General features: G+C 39.4%; 1 long non-coding RNA gene across 1 annotated transcript in view; it reads left to right on the forward strand.

The window, feature by feature from the left end:
- Positions 1-5,211: 5,211 nt before the first annotated feature.
- Positions 5,212-20,200, forward strand: part of LOC140118685 (uncharacterized) — a 108,766-nt gene continuing 93,777 nt past the window's right edge. Inside the window, exon 1 of the long non-coding RNA XR_011853239.1 lies at positions 5,212-5,309. This is a non-coding gene — a long non-coding RNA (uncharacterized lncRNA). The remainder of the gene's footprint in view (positions 5,310-20,200) is intronic.

Consider the following 20,200-nt stretch of genomic DNA (forward strand, 5'->3'; position numbering starts at 1 on the left):
ATGTTAATGCATACTGCTACGCATTCTTTCAACATTCCAGCTTCGAAAACCCGACCAGATAGAATCACAAAGTGCCCGAAATGTGACACCCCTATAGTGGACCTTTCTCACTTAATATGGTCCAAATTTTATCACATATTTTTCTCCAGCCATTCACCTATCTCTTTCATTTGATCTCTCCATAAGGGGAAAAACGATGAAACAGAAATCATTATTGCACCAATTGTTCACATACTCCTGTTGAAAGCCAAACATCTCTTAAATCATTGGTTGGTGTCGACTTAACCATCAGTTTCAGGGATTAAAAATCAGGCAAAGATCTGTCTGATTGTAGACAGATTAGAAGCTGAACGAATAGCAGATAAGCGCACAAAATTTTTCTTGCGCAAGTGGTGTAAGTTCTTCACAAATCACTTGTGATTAAAGAGTTCATATATAAACAGAAGGACTGGTGTCTATTGGGGGACCTTAGAGGCACATTGGGTAGACTGAGAGTGTTATTGATCTAGGGAGCAATTAGCCTATGGAGACAAATCACATGCATATTGATATCCATTTGGCAATTTTGCTGGGAATAATCATATTTATATTTTGAACATGTTAAGGTTTCTTTGAAAGAAATTACCCCCAAGATGGTCTGAGCTCCAGCAGACCGTTACAGATTATGCTGAAATACAGGCCTGGGAGACTCAGAGGGACTCCCGGCTGCCATGGGAAAAGATTGCCAGTCCCCCTTAATGACGCCATTGGTGATGATGATCCAAGGAAAGATGGTGGCATGCATGCACCACCAGCTTTTAAATGGCATAGTCAGATTTGTCTGCTGCTTCCTTTCACTAAAAATGGGGTTACTTTTTGAGTTATATATATGAGCAGCACTGTGACAACGGATCTTTGTCCAGAAGTAGGGTGCACGTCTGAAGTGAACCTGACTCCAAGGTGCATGTAAGTCACAAATGAATGATCCAAGGAAGCAGCACTCCAATGAAGTATAAATATTTTATTCCCCAACAGTGACAAAGATACAATGTTTCAGCCCCTCCATTGTATGTTTCTCACTGTTGGTGAATAAATTATTTATACTTCATTGGAACCATTTAGTGCTTCCTTGGATCATATTTTTTATTTTTTTCCATGGTAAACTGAGGAAAAATAACCATGCATCACGTGAGGCTTCAAACGCATCCTGTATACATCCAGTTGTTCCTAATGAACTCCTGTGTGAGGATTTTAAAAATTAAACAGAGATCAACAGGTTTTGAACGCACTCCCTGGACATGAATAATGCTTACAACTTCATTCTTTCTTTAGCTTTCTCTATAATCTGGGCAGGGAATAAGTGGCACCCAGGATTAAGATAAACAGTTTATTAAAATGCAGGCAGACTTTAATAATTCCCATGCTTCAGTGATCAGCCTTTTAGGGAAAAGGGAAATATTATTGGGGTAGATTATAAAATAATCAGATACTGTTCAGTCAGCAGTTTGTATATATCCATAGATGCATAAAAACTAATTTCTGAATCTTCATTAATTCTGAATCCTAGTGACATCTAATAGTTAATGCTATAAGAAGATATTAGTTGTGAACACCCATTAAAGGAAACCTACCATTTCAGATCGTAGGTGTAAGCTGTAAACACCGAGCACCAGCTCAGGGTGAGCTGGTGCCGGTGCTTAGTTTCGTTAGTGTTAAAACCACGGTATCGCGGTTTTAACACTTTTTAAACTTTATAGCAGAAACTGCGCACGCCTACATAGGAAATGCCGCAGGCGTTGCGCGCGCACGGTCGCACGCAGCGCCGAAGCAGCTTCTGCTATAAAGTTTAAAAAGTGTTAAAACCGCGATACCGCGGTTTTAACACTAACGAAACTAAGCACCGGCACCAGCTCACCCTGAGCTGGTGCTCGGTGTTTACATCTTACACCTACCATTTGAAATGGTAGGTTTCCTTTAATATAAGTAGATAAAACAGTTACTCTAGAAACACTTCTGTTGCATCCACTATTTACGGATCTTTATACTCTATAGTTTAAAACTGATCAGCCAAAAACAGTTCAGGCTAGGACATTGTTACAGATGCAAAGCATAACTGCCATATGCTACAATAAAGTAGCATTGCACTATATAAAATGAACAATCAGACCCACTACCATTAAAGTACCCCATGGGAGCTTACAAATAGTAAAAAAATAAAATAAAATGGAAAAAATAAAAATATATTTTTTAAAGAAACTAAAAGTAAAATCTTTTCTTCCTTTTTGAAATGCAATATTAAAAAGTTATTAGCTTCAGAATATGGCAAAACTAAGAAATGTTGTTCACATCAAAGCTTTTAATTTTTTTTAAATCTATTAAAACATAAAACCTACATAAATTTGATATAATTTCAATCAAGGTAAACGCAGCACTTCCTTTTAAAATCTTTTTTTCTTCTTTATTGATGACAAAATTTAAAACATGATAGGCAGGATAAGATTACAGCTGACGCGTTTCGAGCTATTACAGCTCTTAGTCATAGCATGTAAATGTACAAAATATTTCAGAATTTAAAGGAAGAATCCACCAATCAAAAACATGAGGGGTGTGTACAAGCCAAGGACCACAATACGTTACAGCTGGTGCTGTCTGAATGGATCGCATGTATTGCAGTGTTATACACATCCACATCAAATCAAAACATTATAATATTTCAAGGCAAGAAGAAAACATTAATCTTAGATAATAAATCTGTAAATAACAACTGATATTTGAGAAAATTCAAAGTTATTAGATCTGGGAACAAAGACATGTTGGATACAGGTGCAAATCAATTCATGGTGATACTCCAGAATCACTGTAAACATTCTCTGTAAACATGGAAAAAGTTAACTACATTGCATCCCTACATAGCCAATAGGCCTAAATCTATAAATGATGACTCATTAGAAAAGGAGATATGAACGATAGAACCATGAATGACAGCTGCCAATAAGACACTTTCAATGTTGTGAGATTTGAAAACAAAAATATGCAACTAAAATCATGATGATGTTTTTAGAGTTTCAATAAACATTCAATATGAGTATTCTTCGTGAACGTAGAAAATTTCTAAAAAGAGAAAAAAGCTACCTCACCGTAAACATTTTGACTGTAAACATACCACACTGTAAACATTTTCGTAAACATTCACTGTAAACATGTAGAGGTTTGTTGTATTGTGTTTCTATAAACAATCTCTTTAACACATGTGGAAATTTACTCCATTACTACGGAATGTTCTTCGTGAATAGGGAGAAATTGCTAACTGTCCGTGGACATTCTCTATAAACATACAATCTAAACCTTCACTTTATAAACAAAAGTATGCAGTTACAATCATAATGGTATTTAAGAATCTCTATAAACATTCCCTGTGGGTATTATTTGTGAACGTAGAGGGATTGACTACATCTTCGTAAACATACTCTGTGAACATTCACTATAAAACATAGGAAAGTTTGTTATATTAAATTTCTATGAACAATCACTGTAAGCATAGGGGAATTAACTCCATTTTACATGAAATTCTTCGTGACCGTAGAGAAATTGACCACATCTCTGTAAACAATCACTGTAAACATTGTACTGTAAACATAAGACAATTTGCTATATTGTATCTCTGTAAACAATCTTTATAAACATAGGGGAATTTGCTCCATGTTATCTCTATATGAACGACAAACTTAGGTCCATAAATGGAAATTCATTTGAAATAGAGAATATCCATGTATGAATCTGGATGTCTGTGACCCTTTATAGGTAAGGAAAGTTGGATGTCATTCCTTGGATCGATGTACATTTTGTACATATACATGCTATGACTAAGAGCTGTAATAGCTTGAAACGCGTCAGCTGTAATCTTATCCTGCCTATCATGTTTTAAATTTTGTCATCAATAAAGAAGAAAAAAAGATTTTAACCCCTTAACGCTCTGCGCCGTAGCTCTACGGCGCAGAGGTATAAGGGATGTATGAAGAGGGCTCACGGGCTGAGTCCTCTTCATACAGAGGTGGGGGTTTTTGCATTTTGCACAAAACCCCCACCGCTAATAACCGCGGTCGGTGCTTGCACCGATCGCGGCTATTAACCCTCTAAACGCCGCCGGCAAAGTCGCCGGCGGCGTTTAAAAGACGGCGGCGCGCGGGCACCGCCATCTTTTTTTCGATCGCCACGCCCGAACGTCATCGGGGGGCGGCGATCGGTTACCATGGTAGCCTCGGGTCTTCTTTTGACACGAGGCTACATGGTTTATGCAGGTTCGTTACAATGAGCCAGTGGCTCATTGTAATGTATGACCTGCAAAAATGCCATATATTGCAATACTGTAGTATTGCAGTATATGGTAGGAGCGATCTCACCATCTAGGGTTAATGTACCCTAGATGGTCTAAAAAATAGTGAAAAAAAAAGGAAAAAAAAAGTTTAAAAAATAAAAAAAATTAATAAAATATATAAAACCCCCCTTTCCCTAGAACGGATATAAAACATAACAAACAGTAAAAATCACAGACATATTAGGTATCGCCGCATCCCAAAATGCCCAATCTATCAAAATATAAAAACGGTTACGGCCGGCGGTGACCTCGGAGGCGGGAAATGGCGCCCAAATGTCCGAAATGCGACTTTTAGACCTCAAAATGGCACAGACCTCAAAATGGTAGCAATGAAAACGTCGCCTCATTTCGCAAAAAATGACCCCTCACATATCTCCGTGCGCCAAAGTATGAAAAAGTTATTAGCGTCAGAAGATGGCAAAAAATTTTTTTTCTTTTTTGTACACATTCGTTTAATTTTTGAAAATGTATTAAAACACAATAAAACCTATATAAATCTGGTATCACCGCGATCGCACCGAACCAGAGAATAAAGTAGGCATGTTATTTGGAGCGAAGAGTGAAAGTCGTAAAAACTGAGCCCACAAGAACGTGACGTGCGTTTTTTTTTCAATTTTTCCACATTTGGAATTTTTTTTCAGCTTCGCAGTACACGGCATGTTAAAATAAATAACATCACGGGGAAGTAAAATTTGTTACGCACAAAATAAGCCCTCACACAGGTCTGTACACGTAAAAATGAAAAAGTTATGGATTTTTGAAGTTGGAGAGCGAGAAATCAGCCGAAAAACCCTGCGTCCTTAAGGGGTTAAAAGGAAGTGCTGCGTTTACCTTGATTGAAATTGCATCAACACACCTGCAGTCCTGGCAGGCAACGCGAGCACACCGCAAGACATGTTTATTTTTCACGCCACCACACTCCCCGAATGGCTGATCTTTGGAAATCATTTGAGAGGTGAGCTGCACGACATTTGTTTTTCTATACTGTAGATAAATTTGATATCCTCATGATTGTAATCACCCAAAAAATAAAGTAGAGGTGTCATTTCGAGTAAAAAGTGAAAAGGTAACAGCAGATCCCACAACAAAATGGTGCAAACAAGCTTTTTATCAATTTCACCAAATTTGGCAATTTTTTTTTCTGGCTTCCCAGTATATGGCATGGAATATTAACCCCTACGGGACACAGCATCTTTTGGCCTAAAGGACGCGGACCCATTTTTCAAATCTGACCTGTGTCACTATAAGTGGTTATAGCTTTGGAACGCTATGAGAAATCCAGGGGATTTTGAGATTGTTTTCTCGTGACACATTGTACTTCAAATTAGTTTAAAAATTTGGATGAAATCTTTTGCGTTTAGTTATGAAAAAAAACAAAATTTGGCAAAAAATTGGAAAAATTCTATATTTTCAACGTTCTAAATTCTCTACTTTTGATGCAGATAGTCATAGCACCCAAATAAATTCATAACTTACATTTCCCAAATGTCTGCTTTATGTTGGCATGGTTTTTTTAAGATTCCACATATTTTACTAGAATGTTATGAGGCTCAGAATTTAGGTATCATTTTTCACATTTTTTGTAAAATCACCAAAACCCGTATTTAGATGGACCTGCTCAACTTCTAATTGACACTGAGAGGCCTAAATAATAGCTAGACTCATAAATTACCCCATTGTGGAAACTACACCCCTCAACGTATGAAAAACCACTTTTAAGAAGTTTGTTAACCCTTTAGGTGTTTTATAGGGGTTAAAACAAAACGGAGGTGCAGTCTGAAAATTGTAATATTTTTTCACAATACACCCATTTTGGGTGGAAAATTAAACATTTACAATGGATTAAATGAAAAAAGGCTCCACAAAGTTTGTTACCCAATTTCTCCCGAGTACACCGATACCCTATATGTGGTGGTAACCTGCTGTATGGGCGCACGCCTGGGCATAGAAGGGAAGGAGGCGCCATCCAGATCCGATTTGCTATGTCACATTGTACAGGCTATAATTTTTTTCTTTTTTTATTGAGGACCTATAGGGGCTTATTTCTTTTGCCACATGAGATGCACTTTTCTGGTACATAATTTTGGGGCATCTATAGCTAATTGGTGAGATTTAATTAAAGCTTTGTTGGTGGAGGAAATGAAAATCGTCAATTTTTAGGAACATTTTTATGTGTTTTTTTTTGGCCGTTAACCATACCATAAAAATAGTATATTATTTTTATTCTATGGGTCGCCACGATTACAAAAATACTTCATTTATATATATTTTTTATTTTTTCCCATTTTTACTGAATAAAAAGTAATTTGGCAAAATTGTTGTTAATTTTAGCATCACCGTCTTTCATATGCATAACTTTTTTATTTTTCACCTCACAAATCTGTTTAAGGGCTTATTTTTTGCGAGAAGGATTGTTCTTTTTAGTGGTCTTATTTTAGATTGCGTAACTTTTTTAAATCACTTTTTAGAGCATTTTTAAAGGGCATTAATAAAAAATCATCTTTTTTTCAGAGAGAGTTTTTTGAGGTTGTTTTTTACGGGGTTCACTTTGCGGATCTAATAACGATTCTGTTTTATTATGCAGATTGTTACGGACGCAGGGATACCAAATATGTGGGGGTTTTGTGTATTTTATTCAATTGTACTGAATAAAAACTAATTTGGAGAAAATCTTATTCATTTTAGCATCACCATCTATTCATATGCATAACTTTTTTATATTTTGGCTGACAAATCTGGTTAGGGGCTTATTTTTTGCGAGAACAGTTGTTCTTTTTAGTGGGCTTATTTTAGAGTGCATAAAATTTTTTAAATCACTTTTTAGAGCATTTTTTATAGGGTATTAATTAAAAATTATCTTTTTTTCGGAACTTTTTTGCGTTTTTTTCCTCCGGCGTTTACCGTGCGGGTCCAGTAATGATTCTGTTTTATTATGCAGATTGTTACGGACGCGGCAATACCAAACATGCGGGGGTTTTTTGTGTTTTTATGTTTTTTATACTTTATTAAGTGTTTTTATGGGAAAGTGACATTTTAGGGGCTTATATTTTTATGTATTTATTTTTTATTTATTATAATGTGTAGTGTTAAGTGTTTTTGCATAATTTTACTTCTACATACTTGAACTTAAACCAGTGATACTCAGATCACTGGTTTAAGTTCAATACACTGCTCTACAATACTATTTTATTGTAGAGCAGTGTAAACTGTCTAAGCATGCTTGCGCATGCTCAGACAGTTTACAGCCAGACCCGGAAGGGTTCTGGCTGCCATGGAAACCGGGCAGCTCCGGGGCACATGCCAGTCCTCGGAGCTGCCCAGGAGAGGATCGGATCCCCCGGTAAGCGGCACGGGGGATCCGATCCATAGGGGGAAGACCCTTACACGCCGCGGTCATGCTTGACCGCGGCGTGTAAGGGGTTAACACCCGCGATCGGAGTCGGCTCCGATCGCGGGTGTTAGCGCAGGCTGTCAGCTGTACTAGACAGCTGACAGCCGCTGCTTCTGGTACCGGCTCCGTTCGTGAGCCGGTGCCAGAAGCAGGACGTTATAGTGCGTCCTGGTGCGCTAAGTATCTAGCCACCGGGACGTACTATAACGTCCTGGTGCGCCTAGGGGTTAAGTGCTGAGACTATGGAAAACAAGCACCCATAAAGATCTGTAAACAGAAAATGTAAAAAGTTGAGGTGAGAAAAAAATGGAAATGCAAAAAAGGAAAAAAAAGAGCAGGAAGATTTTTTCAATTTTGAATAACATCTGAAAATTGTGCACTTGCCTGTAAGTATGTAATACCATAAAATAAATTACATCAAAAGATAAAAACAACTCAACAGGAGATAATGGTACATTTTTCAGATAATCACAAAGCTGATTTTCATGGATGCAGCATCCACGTTATGTCCCAGAGAACTAATACACAGTAGCACGTTATCATATTTACACTTTGTACATCCCACGGCTCTTGATGAACCCATGGCCAACCAAAACATCAACCAAGTTTGTTATGGCCCTAGAGATACATAAAGTGATGTACCTACAGGCACATCATACATTGTTATTTATAAGATGCAAATTTGTAATAAATATAAACTATTAATTTTAAATGGTAAAATACATGTGTGCATCTGGATTGGCCTCCCCCTCCCACTGATGTCAACTCACCAGGGTGTGAGCTCTGTCCAGGAGCAAGAGGGAGCAGCTGTATAGGAGCCCAAAGGTTGGTGCAGAGCTGAGCAGTCTACAGCACAAATTAATCACATGTTGTTTTCTGAAATGCATCCAAACCAAACTACAGTGGTAGAGCAGCCATGGCAGCCATTATAGGGCCACATTGTCAAGAGACCAAAAAAAGATATAGGTGGGAAATCTCTACTTGGTAGGCTATTTTTCAAATTTTTACAAGAGGGGGCTAACTTGCCCTAAGGCACCTTAACCAAGGAGTAAAACTTAACCTTTATTAGAATTAGATTAATAGATGATGAACAAAAAAGTGACTTAAAAACACAGAGTTGCTTCAATACCACGTGTGAGCATATCCCAGTGCTGGTTTACCGGATTCGCCAGACTGGGTGTCATGAATGCCACATAAGTATTGTTGGGGCATTTGCTGTAGTTGTGGGTGATGAAATTAGTGTGTCAGGTGAGGGTCCAGTATCAGTTGTATGTATTTCGGCTACGTGGGTATATGAAACAAGGAGGGTGCAGTCCGCACCTCCTTGTCAGATCAATAGGCTTTCTTTTCAACGGGGTATGTCCCAATATTCATTGTTTCAAATATAAAGTTTGGAGAGTAATAGAGAGGTAGTCCCCAATTAGCCCATCAAAAGTTAAGGCAGCCTTATCAGCATCCGTACTTGGTATACTGTTGTTTTTTGTCACCCTACAATCACTGAATATCAGTTGACCCAGTCATCTCATACACCTGACAAATTCATTCACTCCACATACTACTAGCATTGATCCTGTTCTGCCTCCTATATAAATTTTTTGTGAAATTAATCACTGGATTGAAGCACCCTGCTGATTAAAATTTGCTACCAAAGCCCCCCAACATGTTTCGCCGAATTCACGGCTTCATCAGGGCAAGTTAGCCCCCTCTTGTAAAAAAAAAAAACACATTGTCAAGAGGCCCCATGATCAGACCCGACACTAAGGAATGGAGGATATGCACCATTATATATCATTCTACACATTGTACAGCATAATATGTATATAACATATAAGTGATGTATATAAGCTGCATATGTTTCTGTCATGTGCATATGCTGTATGCGTATATAGTGTGTATAACCTGTATGTGTGTATATGCTGTACGTCTGTAATATGACACTGTATTTGTGTCTACGTGATGTGTATATGCATGTATATGCCCTATATGTATGCGTATGTGTGTAAGAGTGTATAAATGTGTGTAAGAGTATATAAATATGTGTGTGTTTATGTATATAGTGTGACGGGATTAGGTCTGGGATTGCCATCTCCTAAAATAGACGAGCACTTTTTGGCACATCACAGACACAATCCACAATCACAGACAAGTTGGGTGCAACTGGCTGCAACCATTTTTATTAGCTTCTTTGAAGCAGGAACAATGGCAAAACAATACAGAAATAAAATCCTAGGCTGTCTGGCCACTAACTATACAATACAGAAGTTTCCTAACAACCAAGAAACTGTACATACTGTACAGCTTCCCAACCACAGCATACAGCAATTGGCAACTCACATATAAAGTTTTCCCAGGAGCAGTCAGCACCTTCTGACTTTTAAAGCAACATCTCAGAGCTGCTGGTGATTAGCCCCAATTACCTCCATCACCAGGAGTGGCTGAGCAGAGTAGGGACCAAGTCCATATCTCGAAACTGCAGAAGCCAGGTCCTCCAGACCAGGATTTGGCTTTCTAGAAAGTGTAGGACGAAAACCTAGGAGAAACATACACACCATTTAACACTTTTCCCCTGGTCCTGTCACAATAAGTATATAAATATGTGAGTATATATGAGTCTAATATGTATATTTTTAAGTGGGAAGGGGGCCCCTATCAGAAGTCTGCTACGGGGACCTGCCTCCCCTAGTTATGCTGCTGAGCAACACAAAGCTATTGAAAAGTTCAATGAGAATAGTTTCATCTAATACTTTCCTTCTCTCTCTTCACTTGGCCCATTCCATCTCATCTGGTGCTGGCTCACCTTCCACACATAATCGCTTGTAAACCGGCTGCAGGGATTGAAGAGAGGTGGAACATGGAACAGATGGGAGTTGCAGGTGGCAGTGGATTGTGAAAAAGAGGGCGGTGGTTCAGCACATAGCAGAAGGACACAGGAAACAGGCAGGGACTACAGATTAGAAACACGCATCCATCCTGTTACAACAGATGCTACGGGATAATTGTTTGGATTTATATGAAGACAATTTGGATTTCAGGAAAATCAATATTATTAATATTTGGAGCTGAAACTATACCTACTCCAGCAACTCGGAAATACTGCTGGGATAAAGTGATATACATTTCTGTGGATGTATAAGACCACTGGCAAGATTCTGCAAAAACAGAAATATATTAATTTATATATAGGCTGTCTCAATTGTTTATAACTATACCGTAATAGAGATATATAATACATTTAAAAATAAAGTCTGTACACTAGATCATTGATCAAAACAGAAGCATCAAATGCTCAGGAGGATACCATACCAGATTTTTTGGACTATAAGACGCACTTTTTAGCAAGAAAAATCTTGCTAAAAAGTGCCTGCGTCTTAAAGACCGAAGATCAGGAGGATCCAGCACTGCCAGACCCTCCTGACCGTTGTAATGGAGATTGGGTGATGCCCTGATTTAGAGCTGCACCCAATCTCCCAGAGAGGAGAGCCTCCACACTGCTCTCCCCTCTCCCGGGTGTCCTACAGGACCTGCGGTGATGTCAGCATCATGTGACTGATCACATGCTTCTTACATCACCACAGGTCGGATACTGTCATGCTGCACTGGGACAGGGTAAGAAGAAGGGGGAAAGGGGAGAAGGGGCGGGTTCTGTATGTGTGTAGTACTTCCCAGAGTGTTCCTGGATGAGTATGTATTCATATTCATACACAGTAGAGCTGTGTATGTGTTTATGTGTGTAGTACTTCCCAGTGGGTTCCTTATATGTTTATAGTAGAGGTGTGTATGTATTCATGTGTGTAGTACTTCCCAGAGTGTTCCTTATATGTGTATAGTAGAGCTGTGTATGTATTCATGTGTGTAGTACTTCCCAGAGTGTTCCTTATATGTGTATAGTAGAGCTGTGTGTGTATTTATGTGTATAGTAGCACCCTGTCTGTGTGTATAGTAGTGCACAGTGTATGCAGCAGTGGTGAGTGTTCCTATTTCTGTTTGTGTGTGTGTATAGCTGATCTGTGTGTGTAAATGTATGGATGAAGCAGAGCTGTGTGTATAACTGTATAGATGTAGCAGTGCTGTGTTTGTAGATGTATGGATGTAGCAGTGCTGTGTGTGCTGTGCTTAAGTGCAACCAACAGAGATATTTTGGAAGCCTAAATCAGGGGTGCATCCGATAGTAAGAAGCGTCTTATAGTCCTAAAAAAAAAGTAGTTGTATTAAGAAATCTGCCCTTTGACAGGACAAAATTGTCCATATTTGAGCAATAGTAAATCTTACATTTTATTCATCAAATGAGAAAAAGAGCACACAGTTTGTGTATATAATAGTGAGATATGTTCTTTAAAAACACAGAAAGAGACAGTCTCTAGGTAAGTAGCTAGATTTTACTTGTATATATATAGTATTAAAAGACATGTATAGATGATATGGAGACAACAAGGTACATTGCCTCAAAGTATAATAAGAGGTAAGAAAGTGATTTAGTGGTGCTACACTAGGGATCCGATAACCGTAATCTTTGTATAGTTTTTTTTTAAACTTTGTTTATTGATTTTATATTTTACAATGCAAATATAAGTATCAGTGATCATTCATTTAACAAAAGAGAACATTTTGCTCCAGAAATTTCCTTAGATGGAGGGAAAAGGGGGGGGGGTATGGGTTGGGACTAGGTATTGAGAGTAGTGGGGTGAATTGGTTCTGGGGAGGGAGGGGGGAAGGGGGGTTGATGGGGTGTTTCTTTTCTACATATAAATGAGTATTTATTATGTTTTTCAAACATTTGAGTTAAGAACAATAAACAACCGAGAAATAGAACAAAATAACAATTTTTGCCATTAGGAGATTTCACCGATGTAATACCTGTGGTTTTGATTTTGAATTAGGTATGAGATTATTTATGTATTGACTGTAAAGGTTTTTTTTTCTAGATTGTATTCTAAAGTGTTTATGTCTCTCTTCCCAGAGATTTCTATTTGAGTGGCATAGATTATCGCTTTTGGGATTACACCCTATTGTACACATCATTGCATTATATCAAGTTTGTCTCTATAATGTTACCATGGTTCCCAGGTTCTGGAGAATTTATGGTGTGTCCTTGATTCCTAATGTGCAAGTTCCTCTAGCCGATATATGTTGTCTATCCTAGAGAGCCATTCCTTAATCGTGGTAGGACTAGACTGAAGCCATTTGGGAGGTATTGTTAATTTAGCTGCCTGTATGAGGATGATTGGCAGATGATGTTTTCGTGGGCTCCAGGATTTGTTGGGCATCCATAGTAGAACTGATTCTGGTGTTAGGAATATACGCTCTTTGGATATTTTATATATAATATTTTCCACTTCTCTCCAAAATGGCTTCAATGTTGGACAGGACCAATATATGTGTACAATCCTTTTGAGGATTGACATCTCCAACAAGTGTCTTGCTGTGAGAACCCTTTCTCTTTCAGAGTTACTGGAGTGTTGTACCATCTAGTTATAATTGTATATGAATTTTCTTGAATCTTTACACATCTAGAAAATCCATGTGAGTTATTATAAATAGCCTTCATCTGCTTATTCGTAACATTGATCCCTAGGTCTTTTTCCCAATGCCCTTTGTAAGTTGGTTTAGCCTCAATACCCCTGGAGAGCAAGTAGTCGTATATTATGGATATAGCTCCTTTCTGTAGTTTAGGTTTAAGTAGCCATTTCTCCAGTCATGAGGGATGAGAGTGTGATTTCTATGTAGGGTTGATGTCACAGTCTATGGGTATAACAGTATGGAATCCAGTAAATAAGAAAATAGTAATGGTAGATTATGTACATTATTATACATAATCTACCATTACTATTTTCTTATTTATTTATTTATTTTTGGTTTTACCTTTATTTGTACATAATAACCATCTATGTAATCGTAAATTGTAATTCACCTGTCCTAACTTATGACAAGTGTACCTTTTACATAATATCTGGGTATTCATTGCATCCCACTCTAATTAAGTTATAATATTCTCCCTAATGGTATTTTTGCATTTTTTCACCTGCCATTTATTTTCAATTTATTTTCAATTTTACTGTATGTATACAGACTTTATTTTAGTTATTTATTTACTATATATTTTTTGTGTTATCATGTTTTATAGTATTGGTCTGATGAAGGGTCACCCCGAAACGCGTAACCAATGTTTGAAATCCAATTTTAATCATTCGTAATAAATACTAATTAGCTTTTACACCAAACCGTGTGTTGGTAAAAATTTCTGGGTTACAAGCGCACCCATCTGTAGCGCCACATTTTCTCTTCTGTGGATACTCTCTTCAAAAGAATGACCTGAAGATCCGGCAGGGGATGCTGGGAGTCGCCAAACTATATAGAAGTCCGCGCGTGTGCCCCCTAGTGGCGGGAGAGCGCGACTGCAGGGAAGGAGCGTGCAGCCTACACACCGGAACCATAACACAGACCGGAGCCAGGAGAGGTAAGTGAGGGCAGGGGGTGACCATGTATATCGGAGCACGGGTGCACCCACGATCCGATACATGGATCGCAGAATCACCCGTAAAAAGTTCTTAGCATTTTCATTGTGTGTATCTGTGTTGATGAGATCTTTGTATAGTTAATATTGGGCTCAAAATGGTAAATTATACCATATGATGTGGACTAAATATGGTGTAATTGTCCACTATTTAGTCTAGTCTACTACATATGGTGTATTTGCCCATCTTTGAGGCCAATATAAACTATACAAAATTATGGTCATCTGATCCCTAGTGTATCACCACTGAATCACCTTCTTAACTTATACTTATGTTGTGTGCATGCCATCTATACATGCCTTTTAATACTATATATACACCAGGGGCATTGCCCGTGCCCCGGATCTTTTGACCTGTGCCCTGAATGTCCCGGGCAATTTTCCTCACTACCATCGCTGTCTATGTCCTCAGTACGGCTCCGCCGGCTCCATTCTCCACTACAGGGAGCAAGAGACGCAGTCACACAGCGTCTCCTGCTTCAAGCCGCTCACTACAGCTGCCGGGAGCAGGAGACGCCGGGTGATGACATGACCGCACCTCAGCGCTGCAGTGAAAGGTGAGAAGCCAGAAGAGAGACTGAGGTGAGAATAAGTGTTTTTTTTTTAATTATTCAAGGGGGAGGGGGCACATTGAGCATTGGCATTACTGATGGCTATGGGAAACATAACATTACAGGGGGCTTTGTTGGATATTACTGGGGGCTGTGGAGCCATTATAGGGGGTTGTGGCAACATTACTGGGGTCTGTGGGGAATATTACAGGGGGCTTTGGGCACATTACTTGGAGCAGTAAAGACATTGGGGTTGTGCTGTGGAGGACATTTTATGGGGCTGTAAAGACATTGAAGGGAGCTGTGGGGGACATTATTACAGGGGACTGTAGGGGACAGCTATGAAGACATTGAGGGGGGTTGTTGGAGACATTAGTGGGGGCTGTGGGGGATTTCTTAGTGGGGCTTTGAGGACATTGGGGGGGCTTTAATGGACATTACTGGGGCTGTAGGGGACTTCTAGGTGGGGCTGTGAGGGACATTAGGGGGGCTGTGAAAACACTGGGGGCTGTGGGGGACATTTCAGGGCCCTGTGGGGGGACTTTGTAGTCAGGGCTGTGGGGATCATTACAGGGAGCTCTGGGGAACATCTTATTGGGGGCTGTGAGGGACATTACTGTGGGCTGTGCAGACATTACTTAGTGTAGGTATTAGTTGAGGGGATTCTTTATGTGGGCACGATTAGGCTCGGCATTATTTAGTTTAGGGTCACATTGAGAGCTAATTAGTGGGGGGGCACAGTAATTAAGTGTAGATTGCATTCTTACTTGTTAGGTTACGATTAGGGAACATTATTAGGTGGGTGGCACAATGAGGGGGTGTAATGTAAATTATGGGGCTTTATTATAAAACCAGATTGTATGTATGATATCTGTTTATATATGATTTATAGGTAATATAGGTTTTTATTGCTTTTTTTAACATGTTATATTAGGAAGCATTTATTATTTTTGTGTTAACAGTATTTTCAGGAGGACTTTCTGTGTATCTTTATTAGGGTCCCTTTCACATGGTCGTCCATATGCTATCTGTACAAACAGCGGCTAGCATACGGAACGGCCCAGCTGCAGGGATTCTTATGAAGAGGGGAGGGGTGAAGAGCTGTCACCCTTCCAACTCCCCAGTCAAGCAGTCCTGGCCTGCGAAAGGGGCCTTACAGTACAGGAGGCAGAGTGCTATGGGTAGCAGCAGGATAACACCATTAGGGGACCAAGATGATGGGGACAATAAAGAACATAGGATGTCTGTGTGGTGAACTCCACAGGGAGGACTCGTGGCTGAAGAGGAGACGTGGTGATGCTGGCCCTAACAGAGAAGATAGAGGACAGATACACTTCACCTCCTGACACTGGATGTAACAGGTAGGGATTTCTCTTGTGTTTTCTGTATCTGTATGTATCGTGGATAGGTTGTGTACAGGGGTGGGCATCAATAAATGTCTGATACATATGCATTGGGGCTGGTGCCCCGGATCTTTTTCCACCCTAGCAACGCCCCTGATATACAAAAGTAACATCTAGCTACCTACCTAGTGACTGACTCTTTCTGTGTTTTTAAAGAACATATCTCACTATTATAAGCACCAATTGGGTGCTCTTATTCCCATTTGCTGAATAAAATTTAAGTTTTAATATTGCTCAAATATGGACAATTTTGTGCTGTCATAGGGCAGTTTTGGTAATACAACTACTGTATATGACATTCTGTTGAGCATTTTATGCTTCTGTTTTGATCTTTGCTTGTTTTCCCATTGATGAATAAAAGTTACTGTATACTACATCCAAACATATATAGCATTTCACAGTACCCTCAAAAGGATTTTATAGTTTTGCTGATCTGTGAATTGCCAGTGGGATATCTAGGGACTATAAATGCAGCAAATGTAGAAATTTCAGAAATATAGCAAGCAGCAGCATCATTTTAATGAAATGACTATTAGAGTCATAATGCACACAGCATAATCCTGCCCAAGTGTTAAATAAAAGAAAGTTACTCAGGCTCTGGACTTACACATGGTATACTGCAGCAAAAATAGGTCAGTGAAGTTAACCCCTTAACAACATGTGACGTATCAGTACCTCACACGTCCACTGCTGGTGTTCAAAGAGTGATCACTGGCTGACCCCATCGTTGCACCCTATACAAAGACCCAAAGCTGTCTGGTTTTAACCCTTCTATACAATATGTGATTTTCAGATTGTAATAAATAATGTGGAAAATTCCCATACACTGCCATACAGTAGTATGACAGTATATTGTAGGATCAATCAGACAACCTAGGGTTAAACCTAGGGGGTCTGAAAAATTGTAAAAAAATATTAATATATTTTTAAAAAAAAAACTAAAAATTCAAATCACCCCTCCTTTTCCTAGAACTGATATAAATATAAAATAAAAATCATAAACATGTTAGGTAACGTTGCTTCCCAAAATGTGCGATCTATCAAAATAAAGTAATGGTCAGGGGCGTAACTACAGCGGTAGCAGACATAGCAGCCGCATGGGGCCCGCAGTGTCAGGGGGCTCCGTCATCCGGCCGGACACATTACAGAATAGAGGATGTGCACTATTATATCTATATTGTACTGCACATTGTCCAGCATATGTATATAACATATACTGTGATGTATGTATGCAGTATCTGTGATGTGTATATGGTGTCTGTATACACTGTATGTGAGTATGTTGCATATGGCACTGTATGTATGTGTATATGCACATGAGTGTATTTATATGTGATTGTAACTAGCATGTGTGAGTATACTAATATGTATATTTTTTTAAGTGGGAAGGGGGGCCCTATGCAGTAGCCTGCTAGGGGGCCCTGTCTCTCATAGTTACGCCACTGGTAATGGTTATTCCTGGCATTTAACCCTGTAACAGAAAAAAGCGTCTTAAGTTGAAAGTGTCACTTGTCCCCTAAATTTAATAAAAGGTGGTCAAAAGGCCATACAGTCCTCAAAATGGTAGTGTTAAAAATATAATCTTGTATTAAAAAAATTACACAACACACAGCTCCATACACTAAATTATGAAAAAATTATAAGCACCAGTGTCACGATCGGAGGTAGTGGATCCTCTAAACCACCCCGGACGATGACACAAGTCGACACCTGGGACCAAATTCTAAGTGGCACCTGGTCTTCACCAGAGCCCGCCGCAAAGCAGGATGGACTTGCTGTGGCGTGGTACCACCAGGTCATTCCACAGACGTGACTTGTCCGCGGTGGCAGCAGAGGTCAAGGTACAGGAACGGCAGGTAATCACGTAGTCGGGGACAAGCAGGAGGTCAGGACGGGCAGCATTGGATCAGAGTTGGGACTTAGCAATAGGTCAAGGTCAGGAACGGAACCGGGGTCACAAAGGAAAATCACAATAACAGCTCAGGGCATCAGACAAAGCTTTCTCTAAGGCACAAGGCACGAAGATCCAGAAGGGTGTGATTGGAGAGTCAGGTTTAAATAGCCTTCTGGGAAATGGCTGGGCCAATTAGCAGTAGGTTGGCCCTTTAAATTTCCTGAAGCCGGCATGTACGCACTCGTTGTGAACGGAAATCCGGAGTGGAGACAGCGTAGATGCCTGCGACTTGCGATATGAGTCGCAGAAGCACCCATGACAACCAGAAGAGGGCAAAATTAAGATTTTTATTTTTTTGTACAGGAGGTTTTAATTTTTGTAAAATGTATAAAAACATTGTGAAACCTATATACAGGAGGTCCCCTACTTAAGGACGCCCAACTTACAGACAACCCATAGTTACAGACGGACCCCTCTGCCCACTGTGACCTCTGTTGAAGCTCTCTGGATGCTTTACTATTGTCCCAGACTGCAATGATCAGCTGTAAGGTGTCTGTAATGAAGCTTTATTGATAATTCTTGGTCCAATTACAGAAAAAAATGTGAAACTCCAATTGTCACTGTGGCAAAAGAAAAAAATAAATAAAATATACCGTTACGACTTAGATACAAATTCAACTTAAGAACAAACCTCCGGACCCTATCTTTTATGTAACCTGGGGACTGCCTGTAAACTTCGAATCCCAGTAATGGTACCGACCCGAAAAATCAAGGAGACATGTCATTTGGAGCGCACAGGTAAATGCACAAATGGATTTTTCACCAATTTCACTGCATTTGGAAATTTTCTCCTGCTTCCCAGTACATGGCATGGAATATTAAATACCATCACTATGAAGTTATACAGGAAACAAGCCCTCACACAACTCTTTACATGGAAAATAAAAAAGTTAAAGATTTTTGAAGGTAGAGAGTTAAAAAAAATGAGAATTCAAAAATGAAAAAGAGCCTGGTTGTTAAGGGGTTAAACTATATTATCCTGAAAGTAGGTGTCAAGTTGTTTAACTCCTAAATTGCAACAGAATGTGACAATGAAATATACAAAAAAGTATGCTTACTTCTGACAGGTTCTCCATTTCCAGTTTCAGCATCTGCTTGCTTACACAGGCTGATATTCAATTTGCGTCTGATTGATTCAGCCAAACACAGGCCTTAAATCATCACCTGACAAAATGTGATGTCACTGTTGATATCAGATGTTGCCCAGTAGAAGCAAGGAGCTGGTGATGCAAGGATTTTGATTGCGCTTAAATGCATCACCTCTATGTCTTAAAAAATTAGTTGGACAACTCCTTTAACCCCCTTACCAACATGTGACGTAATACTACATCACATGCCGGGTGCGGGTGCATAGAGGGGGCTCAGGGGCTGAGCCCTCTTCATAGCCGGTAAGTCTTTGCTGCATATTGCACCAAAGACTCACTGGTAACACCCGCAATCGTTGCAAGAACCAATCGCGGGTGTTTTTCTGTTGTACAGTCCTAAAAATGATAACACTGTAAACGTCATCAAAAGCCTCAAAAAACAAAGCTCCGTATACCAAAGTATAAAAAAGTTATTAGCGGCAGAAAATGGCAAAGTCCTTAAAAAAATTTTTTGTACCAACCCAAAGAATAAAGCAGACATGTCATTTGGGGCATACAGTGAAATCCGTAAAAACCAAGCCCAGAAGAAATGTGTTTTTTTACCAATTTCACTGCATTTGGAATTTCTTTCCCGCTTCCCAGTACACGGCATGGAATATTAAATACCACCATTTTAAAGTGCAATTTGTTACACAGAAAATAAGCCATAACACAGCTCTGTACATGGAAAAATAAAAAAGTTATAGATTTTTAAAGGTGTGGAGTGAAAAATGAAAAAGCAAAAATGAAAAAGGGCTGCGGCGGGAAGGGGTTAAAGGGAACCTACCACCACGGATCTACCTTTAAAGGTAGATTGAATGGTAGGTGGATCTATAGGACATAAGGATAGCCCTTTTAAGGGCATTTAGTAGCCGGAGCTGAGGCTACACGGCGCGGCTCACCCCAGTAGCC

The sequence above is a fragment of the Engystomops pustulosus genome, chromosome 2 (assembly GCF_040894005.1).
Source record: "Engystomops pustulosus chromosome 2, aEngPut4.maternal, whole genome shotgun sequence".
Taxonomy (NCBI): domain Eukaryota; kingdom Metazoa; phylum Chordata; class Amphibia; order Anura; family Leptodactylidae; genus Engystomops; species Engystomops pustulosus.